At 33.5% G+C, this 12,693-nt stretch overlaps 2 protein-coding genes across 8 annotated transcripts in view; one reads left to right on the forward strand and one right to left on the reverse strand.

The window, feature by feature from the left end:
- PLN (phospholamban) overlaps positions 1 to 8,760 on the reverse strand; it is a 13,019-nt gene extending 4,259 nt beyond the window's left edge. Inside the window, exon 1 of the mRNA XM_017541080.2 lies at positions 8,630 to 8,760. The gene's annotated coding sequence lies outside the window, so the exon portion shown is untranslated. The remainder of the gene's footprint in view (positions 1 to 8,629) is intronic.
- Positions 1 to 12,693, forward strand: part of CEP85L (centrosomal protein 85 like) — a 239,290-nt gene that overhangs the window by 141,918 nt on the left and 84,679 nt on the right. The window lies entirely within an intron of this gene.

Consider the following 12,693-nt stretch of genomic DNA (forward strand, 5'->3'; position numbering starts at 1 on the left):
AGTAGAGACGGGGTTTTACCATGTTGACCAGGATGGTCTCGATCTCTTGACCTCATGATCCACCCGCCTCGGCCTCCCAAAGTGCTGGGATTACAGGCTTGAGCCACCGTGCCAAGCCGGCGATACATTATTGTTAATCTGTGTATTACTACCTTACCCCAGCTGTCGGATTTTATTTTCTCCTTAGTCTTTATACATTCTATAAAAGCCTGTCTCAACTTGTTAGCCCATTCCTGAGAGAGGAAAGTGCTGAAGGGAGCAGAGGAAAGTACTGAAAGAATGGCAAAGGGGAAGATATGTGTCAGTCATGACTAGTTAGAACTTGGCATTTACTTTTAGAAAGAAACCATATGGTTTATGGTGTTTTGATTCTATAGTGTTCAGTAGTTCAACTTGGCTCTATTATATTCTGAATTATGTAGTAGACTGGGCCTTATTTTGGCTTGAGACTCTGTCCTCCTTCATAATACTGGCCTGTACCAAGGAGTTCCAAACAGTCAACTTATATAAAGCTTTTCTTAAAAGAGTTATTAACAACCTATATTTTTCTAGCATATATTATTCATTGTCTAAACAGGTGGCTAAAGGCTATTATTTAAGTTTCTTATAACACTTCTACTTAGAAAATAGCTTATAAAAGCAGAACTACCATTCGACCCTGCAATCCCGTTACTGGGTATATATCCAGAGGAGTATAAATCATTCTGCCATAAAAACATATGGGCATGAATGTTCATTGCAGCACTATTTATAATTGTAAAGACATGGAATCAGCCTAAGTGCCCATCAATGACAGACTGGATAAAGAAAAGGTAGGACATATATACCATGCAATAATATGCAGCCATAAAAAAGAATGAAATCATGTCTTTTGTGGGAACATGGATGGAGCTGGAGGTCATTATCCCTAGCAACTATCGCAGGAAAAGAAAACCACATACCACATGTTCTCATTTATAAATGGGAGCTAGATGATAAGAACTTATGAACACAAAGAAGGAAACAACCGACATTGGGGTCTACTTGAGCAGGGAAGATGGGAAGAGGGAGAGGAACAGAAAAGGTAACTGTCGGGTACTGGGGTTAATACCTGGGTGATGAAATAATACATACAACAAACCCATGACATGTGGTACCTATGTAACAAGCCTTCACACATACCCCCAAACCTAAAATAAAGTTTTTTTTTTTTTTTTTTTTTTTTTTTTAAGTCAGAGCTTTGCTCAGTTGCTCAGGCTGGAATGCAGTGGTGCGATCTCAGCTCACTGCAACCTCTGCCTCTTTAGTTCAAGCCATTCTCCTGCCTTAGCCTCCCAGTAGCTGGGATTACAGGTACCCACCACCATGCCCGGCTAATTTTTTTGAATTTTTAGTAGAGACAGGGTTTTACCATGTTAGCCAGGCTGGTCTCGAACCCCTGACCTCAAATGATTCGGCCTCCCAAAGTGCTGGGATTACAGGCGTGAGCCACCGCGCCCAGACAAATAAAAGTTAAAAAAAAAAAAATAGCAGCCTAAACTTGACATATATTTAATGACTTTTGTTTGAATTTTTCAGGTAAAAGAGATTTTCTTTTGTTCTTTATTAAGATTGATCCTTTAAGTTGCTTCTGTTGATTTTTCCTTATTGTGGATTTAGTGGATTTATACTATTGGATAATTATGGGAAGATTTTATTTATATTTGACTAGTTATCTTTTATGAAGATATGTAGCAGAATACAGTTAAGAAAGGAATAATAATTAGCCTTGATAATTCCTGTGTGAACATATCCTTTTGTGAGTTTTTTGGGGCTTAAATGGTCTTAAAAGATCAGAAAATTTAAAAATTACTTTGAGACAAAACATGGAAAAGAGGGGGTTGGCCAGGAGTTTATCATGAAGCATATACAGGAGTCATCTCCTACCCTGAAACTGGTAAGTTGTACTTCAGCCAAATGAAACGTGTCACCTTTCCATAAATACTCCATTCCCTTTCGTGATTTTGTTCTTTGCACATGTTGTTCTATCTCTGCCTGGAATGCCTCCTCCACCTCCCTCCACCTTTTGGTTATCTGCCATGCAAGCTTCAGTTGGTTCTTAAGGTTCAGTTTAAATATCACTTCCTAATGAAACCTTTCATTAGTCATTAAGATGGAATTGGTTATCACCTCTGCCAGTTTTTAATGGGGCTTTAGTATTACCTATATGAGGATATCTATCAGATTACTGCACAATTTCAATTTACATGTTTGTATCCTCAACTAGACTGATAGTTTCTGAGTAAAGAAATCATGTGTTCATTTAGTATCCTAGTACTTAGTGCATAGTTGGTATGTTTCAGTAAATCACTAAAGTTAAATAAGGGATTTTTATGACTAAAAATGTTAGAAAATTGTTAATAAAAAATAATCTGTGGGCAGGGCATGATGGCTTACAACTATAATTCCAGTACTTTGGGAGGCTGAGGAGGGAGGAATGTTTGAGCCCAGGAGTTAGAGACAAGCCTGGGCAACATAATGAGACCCCATCTCATTTTCAATTATTTATTTTTATGAAAGAATGAATCGATAACAGGGTCTTGCTCTGTCACCCAGCCTGGAGTGCATTGGTGCAGTCGTGGCTCACTGCACCTCAACTTCCCAGGCTCCAGCAATCCCCTTGCCTCAGCCTCTCGAGTAGCTGGGACTGCAGGTGTGCACCACTATGCCTGGCTAATTTTTGTATTTTTGGTAGGGACAGGGTTTCCCTATGCTGCCTAAGCTGGTCTTGAACTCCTGAGCTCAAGCGATTGCTGGAAGTACAAGTGTGACTCACCATGGCCCTCATTTTTAAAAAGTTAAAAACATTGGCCGGGCACAGTGGCTCACGCCTGTAATCCAGCCCTTTGGGAGGCTGAGGTGGGCAGATCACGAGGTCGAGAGATCGAGACCATCCTGGCCAACATGGTGAAACCCCGTCTCTCCTAAAAACACAAAAATTATCTGGGCATGGTGGCACGTGCCTGTAGTCCCAGCTATTCAAGAGGCTGAGGCAGGAGAATCACCTGACCCTGCGAGGCAGAGGTTGCAGTGAGCCAAGATCACGCCACTGCACTCCAGCCTAGTGACAGAGCAATACTCAAAAAAAGAGAAAGAATTTAAAAAATAATGCTGTGATTGACAGATTAATTTGTTCTAATAACAATTTGTTAGTTGAACATATAAGCTCTAATATTCTTCTCAAGTCTCTTTCTGTCACAGATGAGAAAAATGAGGTTTAGAGGATTCACCTAGATTAATGGTCTTCTGATTAACCAAATGTTAACCTGAAGCAGGCTTTGTACAATTGAGTTTTTAGTATTTGTGAAATACGGAGATATGCCCTAAAGAGATGAGCTCTCTAATGTTTAAAGTATAATTAACATACTTTAAAGATGATCTTATAATCCTATAGCAGCTAACTATTACTGAAAAAGAAGAGTTTGTTTCTGGAAACAAGTTGGGTATAAAGGAGATGACCAAAAATAGTATCCTGTTTCTTGTTAGATTTAGAAATATGTCATAATCTTAAAGTGATCTTGTAACTACTTTATAATTTTATGCCTAAACTGAAAACAAATCTGCTTTACATGCTAAAATGTTAATGATATACATTTAATTTATCGGGCCCAATTTATTTTATAGTGGTATAATCTGAAATATGTGGAATCCTAGTTCTGCTGAATACCAACATTTGTATGATGATAATGAGGCCAGATTTCATCATAGAATATGAGGTTTCCTGTCATATGTTGAGAATTGAAAACCTTTGTGTGGGAACAGCATAATCCTTTTTTTGGAGTTGTCTGTGACCTTTACTGCATTATAATTTATGGCATGGTTGTCAGATGTTTGTACTTCTCCTCTCTGCACTGACAACCACCGTATGAGTTTCCTTTTTTCGTTTTTAATTTCTTAATAGCCAAGCTGTTTAATAGAGTACTTTTTGATGGAAAGCTTAGAAAAATAGTTTTAGTTTTATGTTACCTGATCTTATTAGAGCATTCTTTTAGTCTAATCATAAATAGATTGTTTTGGGATTTTCTGAACTTGTATCTGGCCTAAATGGCTATGGAAACTGATGTTACTCTCCACCGTCTTATTAAAAGGATGACAATATATATAAATTGGTTGTTTTGATACAAGAGGAGTATTCATTTATAGGTGAATTTAAAAATCAATTTATAATCCAGGCCCTAGAATTAAGAGTATTGAAAATATGAAAGGTGCTTGTTAGGAGTTTGGGTGTAGAAATGCCAGACTCTTGTCTCTTGAATTGCATGTCAGAGGCAGAACAGTATCCATAGAGTATCTCATGTGTCTGTGGATCCATGATTACTCTACTTTTTGGAGGAATGTGAAGAATAAAGAGTAAAGAATTCTTTACTGTTCTTTGTGGGATTTATAAGTCCTGTGGTTGTCTTCTTTTCCTCAAAGAAAACTAACACTGGAAATTAAAAAAAAAAAAATCAAATTTGAGAAAACTTTCGGTTGTCTGCTTTATGACTTGCTAAACAATTGATACTTTAATGATGTTGTATATGCTGAGCATTAATCCCCACCTATACTTTAAGCACGTTCAGTGCTTGCAAAACTTCTCAAACATCAGTATTTTTGGTGGTATTCCTTTTGCTGAAATAATAAATTCCTGGGTCTCTTTATATTAGTAGAATTTAGAATTTTGCTTTTCTCCTTTTATTTATTATTTTGGTAAACATGAGAGTATTGAAACAATACTTTTATTAAATTGAATTCAAGTAATATCTAAGGCTACAGTCTGACATACTTTAGGATTTTTTTTTCTATCTAACTGGTTTTGAAGATTAGAATTTTCTGTATATTGAATTTGTAAACAGGACTTGTCTATATTTGTATTATTTGGAATTTTATCTTATTTTTCTACTACTTGCTGACATTTACACAGGTAAGCCATAAGAGTATGTATATACCCTTTTTTGGACTTGTGGTAATAGGATAGTTCTTCAAGCTGCTTCTGTTTGTGAAAATAATTGTATATGCATAAAAATCAATGTATTCTCACCCCTAAATTGACCTGTAATGAAATGTTCCTCCTGTAAAAGCTCTACCTTGAGGAGAATTCATTAAACAACAGCACAGAGAGATTTTTCTCTCTGAAATTGACAATGTAGCTTATTGATGTTGCTATATTATCTGTAGGTTTGTCTTCATTATTGTTTCTTAAATATTGAAACAATGCTTTACGAGTTTATTTACAAGTAAAGTACTCTTTTTAATCATGTAGGAATTGGGACTTCAGGATCTTTTTGGGGGGAGGAGATTGTGGGGAGGTATTATTGAGAATGTCTTAAGGAAAAATGAATGCCACTTAATAAATAAACCCCCTATTAATGGGAGTGAACTGGTCAACCTTTTTTTTTTGGGCAGGGGACTTGGGGTTGAAAACCCTAAAGATGGAGTACCTTTTAAAAGGCACTAGAGGTCCTCAGTTGACTATGAGTATGCGGTACATCCAGCCTTCCTTTTAATGTGTTTATTTGGTAACACATGGTTCAGAATTATTCAGGGTGAGAACTTTGATGTGCTATTTCTGAAAATATACAAAGAGACTACATCTTATCTGATTTATGCCACTGTATTTGAGAAAGATTACTTTATTGATTTTTTACCTTAGGTTTACTTTGCTAGTATGATCAATTTCTGTGTTAATTCAGTGTTTTGATGAAAGTTAGGGATTTTTGTAGCATAGATAGCAAGATTTCTCTGATCAAACACGTCAAAATAAATAGTGTTGCATATTAAAAATACTAGAGTATGAGGGGGGCTTCAGAAATAAAACTGAAGAATGCTGAGGGCTGAGGATTTAATAGGGATCCTGGAATAAAGTATTGAAATGTGGTTTATGTAGTAAAAGTTTTAATGAGATACTAACTTGGATTTTTGGTATCAAATTGATTAAAGGCATACGTATTTTAGCAATGAAACAAAAGGAAACTTTGATGGATTGAGGTGTGTTATTGTTTTTTAAAGTTTGTGTGGTTAGTTTCAGTTTTGCCTTCCAGGCTGTATTGCTTAATAACTAAGGACATCTGTAATTTTTGTATGTTTTCGGGTTTTGAAAATGATCAGTAGAATATAATTTAGGGTATTAAGAATGTAATGTCTGATGCCTAAATTGAATTTAAGTAAAATGGCACGGTATTAAATTAGAAGTTTCTATTCTCTGAATTTGCCTTTTAGAGTATCGTTTACAGTATTTGAGGACTTTCAATTCAGTTCAGTTTGTCAGTGTCATGATGTACTTTAAGTCATGTTGATCATTGTATAGAGGATGTGGATGTGGCTTAATCATAAAACCTAAATTTCTGCCAAAGTTTCTCTGTTTTCTTAGTTCTGTGATCTTGCACAGTTCACGTTTTTGCATCTTTCCTAAATTGTGGAATAGGGATGCAGTATCAAATATATAATTAAAAGGACCAAATGAAACATTTGTGTATACTGGTATATTTAGGAAATTGTTTTTTAAGAATAAAGACATTTTAATAGGCCCTTCTCATTTCTGGGATTGGTAATAAATATATTGTCTAATTTAGAGACTGTAAATTGAACTTTTAAATTAAAAATTAAATATATTACATAATTTAATGCTACACATGTAGTCAGTACATTATATAATACATTAACATATATTAGCATTTTCTTTTCTGAAACTACTGTATGCAAATATTTTCCTATCTCTAGTGAGATTAAGAAACAATATGTATGATTATATAACCCAAATGTGATTATTTTTCTTTATGCCTACTAAAATACAAATAAAATAGATGTGATATTTGAGTTTTAGGAATTGTTAGTGTGGTGACACCTCTTAGAAAAGCAAGTACTCTGGCTCTTTCACATGTTTTTAAAACCTAATCAATGCTGTTTAATTTAAACATCTTTCATATTTCTTCCATTTGATTTCATCTAACACTTTTTTTTAGCACTTACTTTTAAACCACATGTCTTCATAAACAAAGATAGTACTTAACTGTCACCTTAAGGTATAGATGAACTAGTTGGGACATATTGCATGGTACTATCACATTATATTTGAAATATTAGCAGTCTCTGTAACTACGTAATTTCTATTAACTGAGACATACTAGTGAGCTAAGGGTAACTTTAATAGTAGACTTTCTGCTCTATCCAGAAGTTGTGTACTTTTTAGAGCAATATGTTATACAGCAAAATTATGATACAATAAAAGAACTCATGAATACCCAGTTTGAAATATGAGAATGTAATTTGGTAGATATTTGAATAGAAATGCACAGATAAGCATATCAGACACCTACATTTAATGACTTTTATGCAATATTAAAGGAAAAATATGAGTATAGAGATACGGAGAAGCAATTAGGATACCTCAGTGGTAGACAAAAATTATGTTTTTTTATGTCTTAAAGAAAGGTGCTTACAGAATTACAAAGGTCTTATTTGTAGTGAGTAATAGAATTAACATTTGTCACAGGAATTGAGAATTTTAGAGGTAAATTTTATTTTAACATATATATAAAATATAAAAATTAAAATCAATAAAATAGATATACTTTTCTATATGCCCTGACAGAGATATAAGAATGAGGAAACATTTTATTTACTAAATTGAGGATTGTAACATAAAGAATAGGTAGAATTCAAACAGACGTCATAAAGTTGATTGTGGCATCTCCATTCCTGGCATTTATTTTATTTTCTCTTTTCCTTCTAAATCCAAGAGAGGAAATGGAGTAACACTGGAGGATAGTAACTTGATAAAAGTATAGGCGTTAATAGGCAGAAAACCATTTTATCAAATTTGTGTGAAAAAGAGATACTTAAGCATATTTGTGTGTCAAAATAACTTTATTTTTAAAGTGTCAAATTCTCTAACATTAGACTTTTTATGTGTTTGTGAAAGTATTTTAAAATTTCTAAACTTCTTTTTGATACAATATTGAATTTAATATCAGTAACTGAATACGTCATGGAATTTTTAGAAGTGTTTGTTAAAAGTTGACTGGACTTTAGAGGGGAAAAATCCCCAAGGGCACTTTAAAAGTAGCTTGCATTATATATTCTTAAACTCCATTTTATTATTATTCACTGTATGAAATTATAATGATAATATTAGAATAGACATGCTGATAATGCTCATGTTGTAGTCCCATGACTATTCATATTAGTTCACATGTAAATAGACAGTTCAGTCCTGCACTGTTTCTCAGCAGAGCATGAGATAACAAAATTAAGTCATTGTTTTTGTGTGGAGAAATTAACCACTACTACTACCAAACATGGTAACATAATTGGAAGATTTTTTTTAATTGGCAGAAATTCACATTTGAAAAGCAAAATAAAAGTGAAAGTTAAATTAAAATGACAAACTAATAACCAGGATCAAAGATGAATATGACCCTTTTCATTTCAAAGTTCTCATTTTTTTTACTGTCACTAAATGGTTAAGCATTTTATAAATTTAAGTACTTTGTCATGTCATTTTATTGTCTAACTTTGAACTGAAATTCATAAAGTATAATTAACTCATTTTAATAATTCAGATTATAGAAATCATAGGAATTAAGAATTACAGAAATAAGAATTACCAAAGTCAGTGAAGTCTGTTTCTTACCTTGGCTGGTGTGATCATCACAATATAGAGTATTGGGTCATATGAAGTCTATGGATGTTTAGCTGAGGAGTTTTCTGACTCTGTCACCAGGTTTATGGGAACAGTTGCAGTAGGTGGAGGAGAAAAAGTGTGTTAGGGAGGTCTTATGATGTCACATAGGAATTCCGAAGTTTCGATTGGTTAGCCGTAGTCTTAGTCTTAAATCACAACCAAACTTTAGAACTTCTTACTTTAGGTATGGAAAAGTCATTAACACTTTGTGCTTCATCTTTTGTTTTTAATGTAAAACAGTATATGACAGGTAAATGGGAAAAAAAAAAAAGGTAAATTTGAGGTGGTAGAAAGCTTCTGTTACAGATTCATGCATCTTCAGGCTTAGAGATAATTGAACATTTATCTCTAAGCCTGAAGATAATTGAATATAAATGGTGAACATGTTGAAGATATAAAATAGTTACTGTAGGAATTTTAATCATGAGAAAAAATAAACACAGGTATAAGCAAAACAACTTTCATTGAATTCTTGCTGCTGTTGCTTTAATACCACTTCCTCATAATGTTAACTTTTAGCAAGACAAAAATGAAATATTTTTACATAATCAAATTTTATACCTGTTTTCTTCTTATTTTGTACTTGTTCTGTGTATATGGGAGAAGCAGTGTGTATGAGAAAATCAGGCTAATTGCTTTTTGTTTAAAAAATTATTTTTATCTTACAGCTAAAGTAAGAACTAATAAATGTGTTTAATATATTTGTGTTTTCTTCAATTAGCAGTTTAACAATATATTTGTGAATGCTAATTTCCATATTTAAACTGATACATATAACCCCCAAAAATAGCAATATGATACCTTAAGTATTTAAGATTTTTTTTAAAGAATTGCATTAAATTATTACACAAACTTACTAATTTTTTTTATAAGCAGTATTAAGGGCAACTTTATAGTAAAAAAGAAATAATTACAGATTCCCAATCAGTTACATCTCAGTTAATGATGCTTTAGGGTTTGCATGTGTTGAAATTTAAGTTTTGTAATGTTTCTAAAAGGTTGTGCCTCATTTAATCTAGTGGTTGCTTTTCTGAAAATTGCTATACAAATGAGATGTTAGTGGGATGATATTTTGAACTTCCCAAAGCAGTTTATTTTACAATATAGCTGGATAAATAATATTTTTTTTTGTAAAGCTGGGCATCATTCTCCTCTTCTCTGTTCATCTAATTTGTTGTCTTACATGTTAGATTTATTTAAGTCACCACATTTGAAAATATTAATTCTTAAATCCCTTCTTTAATTTTAGAGGAGGTACTTGTAATTTTTATTTTTTTAAATGCTTATGACAGAGTGAACTTAGCCCACTTCACTTTCTTATGGGTAACTAAAATGTGTAGCAGCAGCTGCTTATGTGTCCTTAAATGGAGATGATCTTGGCTTCTTCCAAAGAAAGAGAAAATCTTTCTCTAGAGCAAATCGTTTGTTATTTAAAGAATCAGCTTAAAACTAACTGAAAAATAATATTTTAGCAATGATCTTCTGTGAACATTGCCAAGGGAAAATTTACAACTTAAACCCAAGTTAAGGAAATTGCATGAATAATGTTTGACTCTCATTACTATCAGTTACCAATGATGATTGATAATATAAAACCTAGAAGCCTAAAGAGATTTACAGTAATTTGTCAGAGATAACCAGCTGCTAAAGAAGAGACTGAGGATTCAAATCCAGATCTGTCTATTTATAATTTCTGATCTATTGGCATACTCTGGGAAAAAATTATAATTTGAATATAGCTTTCATTAGAGTAGCATATAGTAACTAAGAAATTTTTAGCATGTAAATAGGTGAATTATTGAGCACTGTTAATAGTTTTAGAAGGTCTGTTTTAAGTTTGTCTACGAGTTACACATTGATCTGAAATTTAGGTGATAGATCATTGTTCTGAGAACTTCTTATTCTAAGAAAATTGAACTAGTAATACTCAGTTGGGTAAACTACCATAGACTGAATAAAATATACCCTAGTTACCACATATGTTTACAAGCTTACTTAAAAAGTGTACATAGGCATATACACACCTTAGAAGGATACTTATAACTGTGTGTGACATAGTTGGAAAATGGATTCAAAATTTTACCTTTTAGTTTTGTACAAGAGTGAGGAGATTTTGTGTTTACCTTTTTCCTTGGGGTTAGCTAGTGATGATGATGATGGCGATGATCCCACATGCAACTCTAGGAAGTATTATATTTTAGTTTTAACTAAACACTGTTTTTATTGCCCAAACAAAGTTGTTTAAAGGAGCATTAGTGAGTTACAGTGTCATCAGTAGAATGTTCTTCAACGATTCCTCAACTAGAGGCTGGAAAATTTTTTTGAGGTGCTTTATCACAGTCTTCATTTGGAGCAACACATAGTTTGAATGTGTTTTTGGTCACGTGACTTTATACAAATAACCTCCCTAAGCTGCCAAAGTTGTAGAATAGTACTTGTGATGGCTTAATGACACAAAATGTACATAGTGATTATCAGAGATCCTGCAACAATGTCCTTTTAGTGTTAGTACTTATTTTCTTTTTTCCTTTAGAAGATGGATTCTTAAAGGTAAACCATCTTTGAACTTGGATGGGAAAATAATTACAAATTTATTTTTAGTACGCTCTAAATGAAACTTAGTATTTCTTCAGTTTTAACTGAATCCTGGGTTCATTTCTTTACTTTTGTTTTTATATAGTTTTGTGGCATTTTAAATGTATTTCTCAAAATCATTAGTTTTTTTTTTTGAGATGGAGTCTCACTGAGTCACCCAGGCTGGAGTCAGTGGTGCAATCTCGGCTCACTGCAACCTCCGCCTCCTGTGTTCAAGAGATTCTCCTGCCTCAGCCACCTGAGTAGCTGGGACTACAGGCATGTGCCACCACCCCAACTAATTTTTGTATTTTTAGTAGAGATGGAGTTTCACCATATTGGCCAGGCTGGTCTCGAACTCCTGACCTCATGATCTGCCTGCCTCAGCCTCCCAAAGTGCTGGGATTACAGGCATGAGCCACTGCACCCTGCTGTATTACTTTTTGTTAAAAATATCATGATATGTGTAATAATCTTTTACATTGATTATTTAAACTCCAATCTATAGTGGTGGTATCTGGAAGGCAAAGAAGCTTCAAGATAAAACATTTTTTTTGGAAATTGTTTTTGACAAGAAGTTAATTTAAATGATGACTAAATTAAAACATTTTAATATTTAAACAGATAAGTAATATAGTAAAATGCAAGTTTTGAATGAATTTTTGTGACATTCACAGTACATCAAAGATAAACTTTTTTTAGGTTAGATCTCCTAGACACCCAGGAGGAGGATTTTACCTAGCTTTTGAGGGTACTTGAGCATTTGATAATTACTGCCTTAAATTTTAAAGCTACATAGGAAAGGACTAGTTTAAAAAACATCTATCTAAGCAAAAATGAGAATGAGAATAGTGGTCTGAGATTGAGAGGATGGAAATTCTTTCCCTAGGGCAATAGGGAAGAAAAAATAAGATTTACTCATCAAATGGGGTCGGGGGCCGTTAGTATAACCCAATGATAAAGTAACCTATAAACCTTAGGGGTCATTTGGGGGAGGTAGGTTCCCTTTTCACTTGATTTGCCAGATATCTGGAGACCCAAACATTTTATTTTTTCATAAATGGCTGAATTCTGGGCAAATTGTCTTTCCTTATCTTGATGAGGGTTGGAGAAGAGCATTGACATCAAGAGAGGCCAGATGGATTTAGCAAAGGACTCATGTGGGTCTAAGTAATTTTTGGAAAAGTTATGAAACATTCTAAGTGATAGAATTGTTATAGCATGCTACGTGGCTTCAAGGAAATTATCGGTATACAAGTAATAAGGAAATAAAAATTTAACTTTTAGAAGTTAACCACTAGTGCAAGATAACACTAGGAGAAAAATGAAATTCCCAGTTGAGAGTCAAATGAGCACATATAATAATAAATGGTATGACTTCTAAGAGAAATATATATTTTATACAGAGGAAGCTGACAGAACCAAAGCCAAAATAACAA

Source organism: Cebus imitator, unplaced genomic scaffold (assembly GCF_001604975.1).
Source record: "Cebus imitator isolate Cc_AM_T3 unplaced genomic scaffold, Cebus_imitator-1.0 Scaffold130, whole genome shotgun sequence".
NCBI classification, from domain to species: Eukaryota; Metazoa; Chordata; class Mammalia; order Primates; family Cebidae; genus Cebus; species Cebus imitator.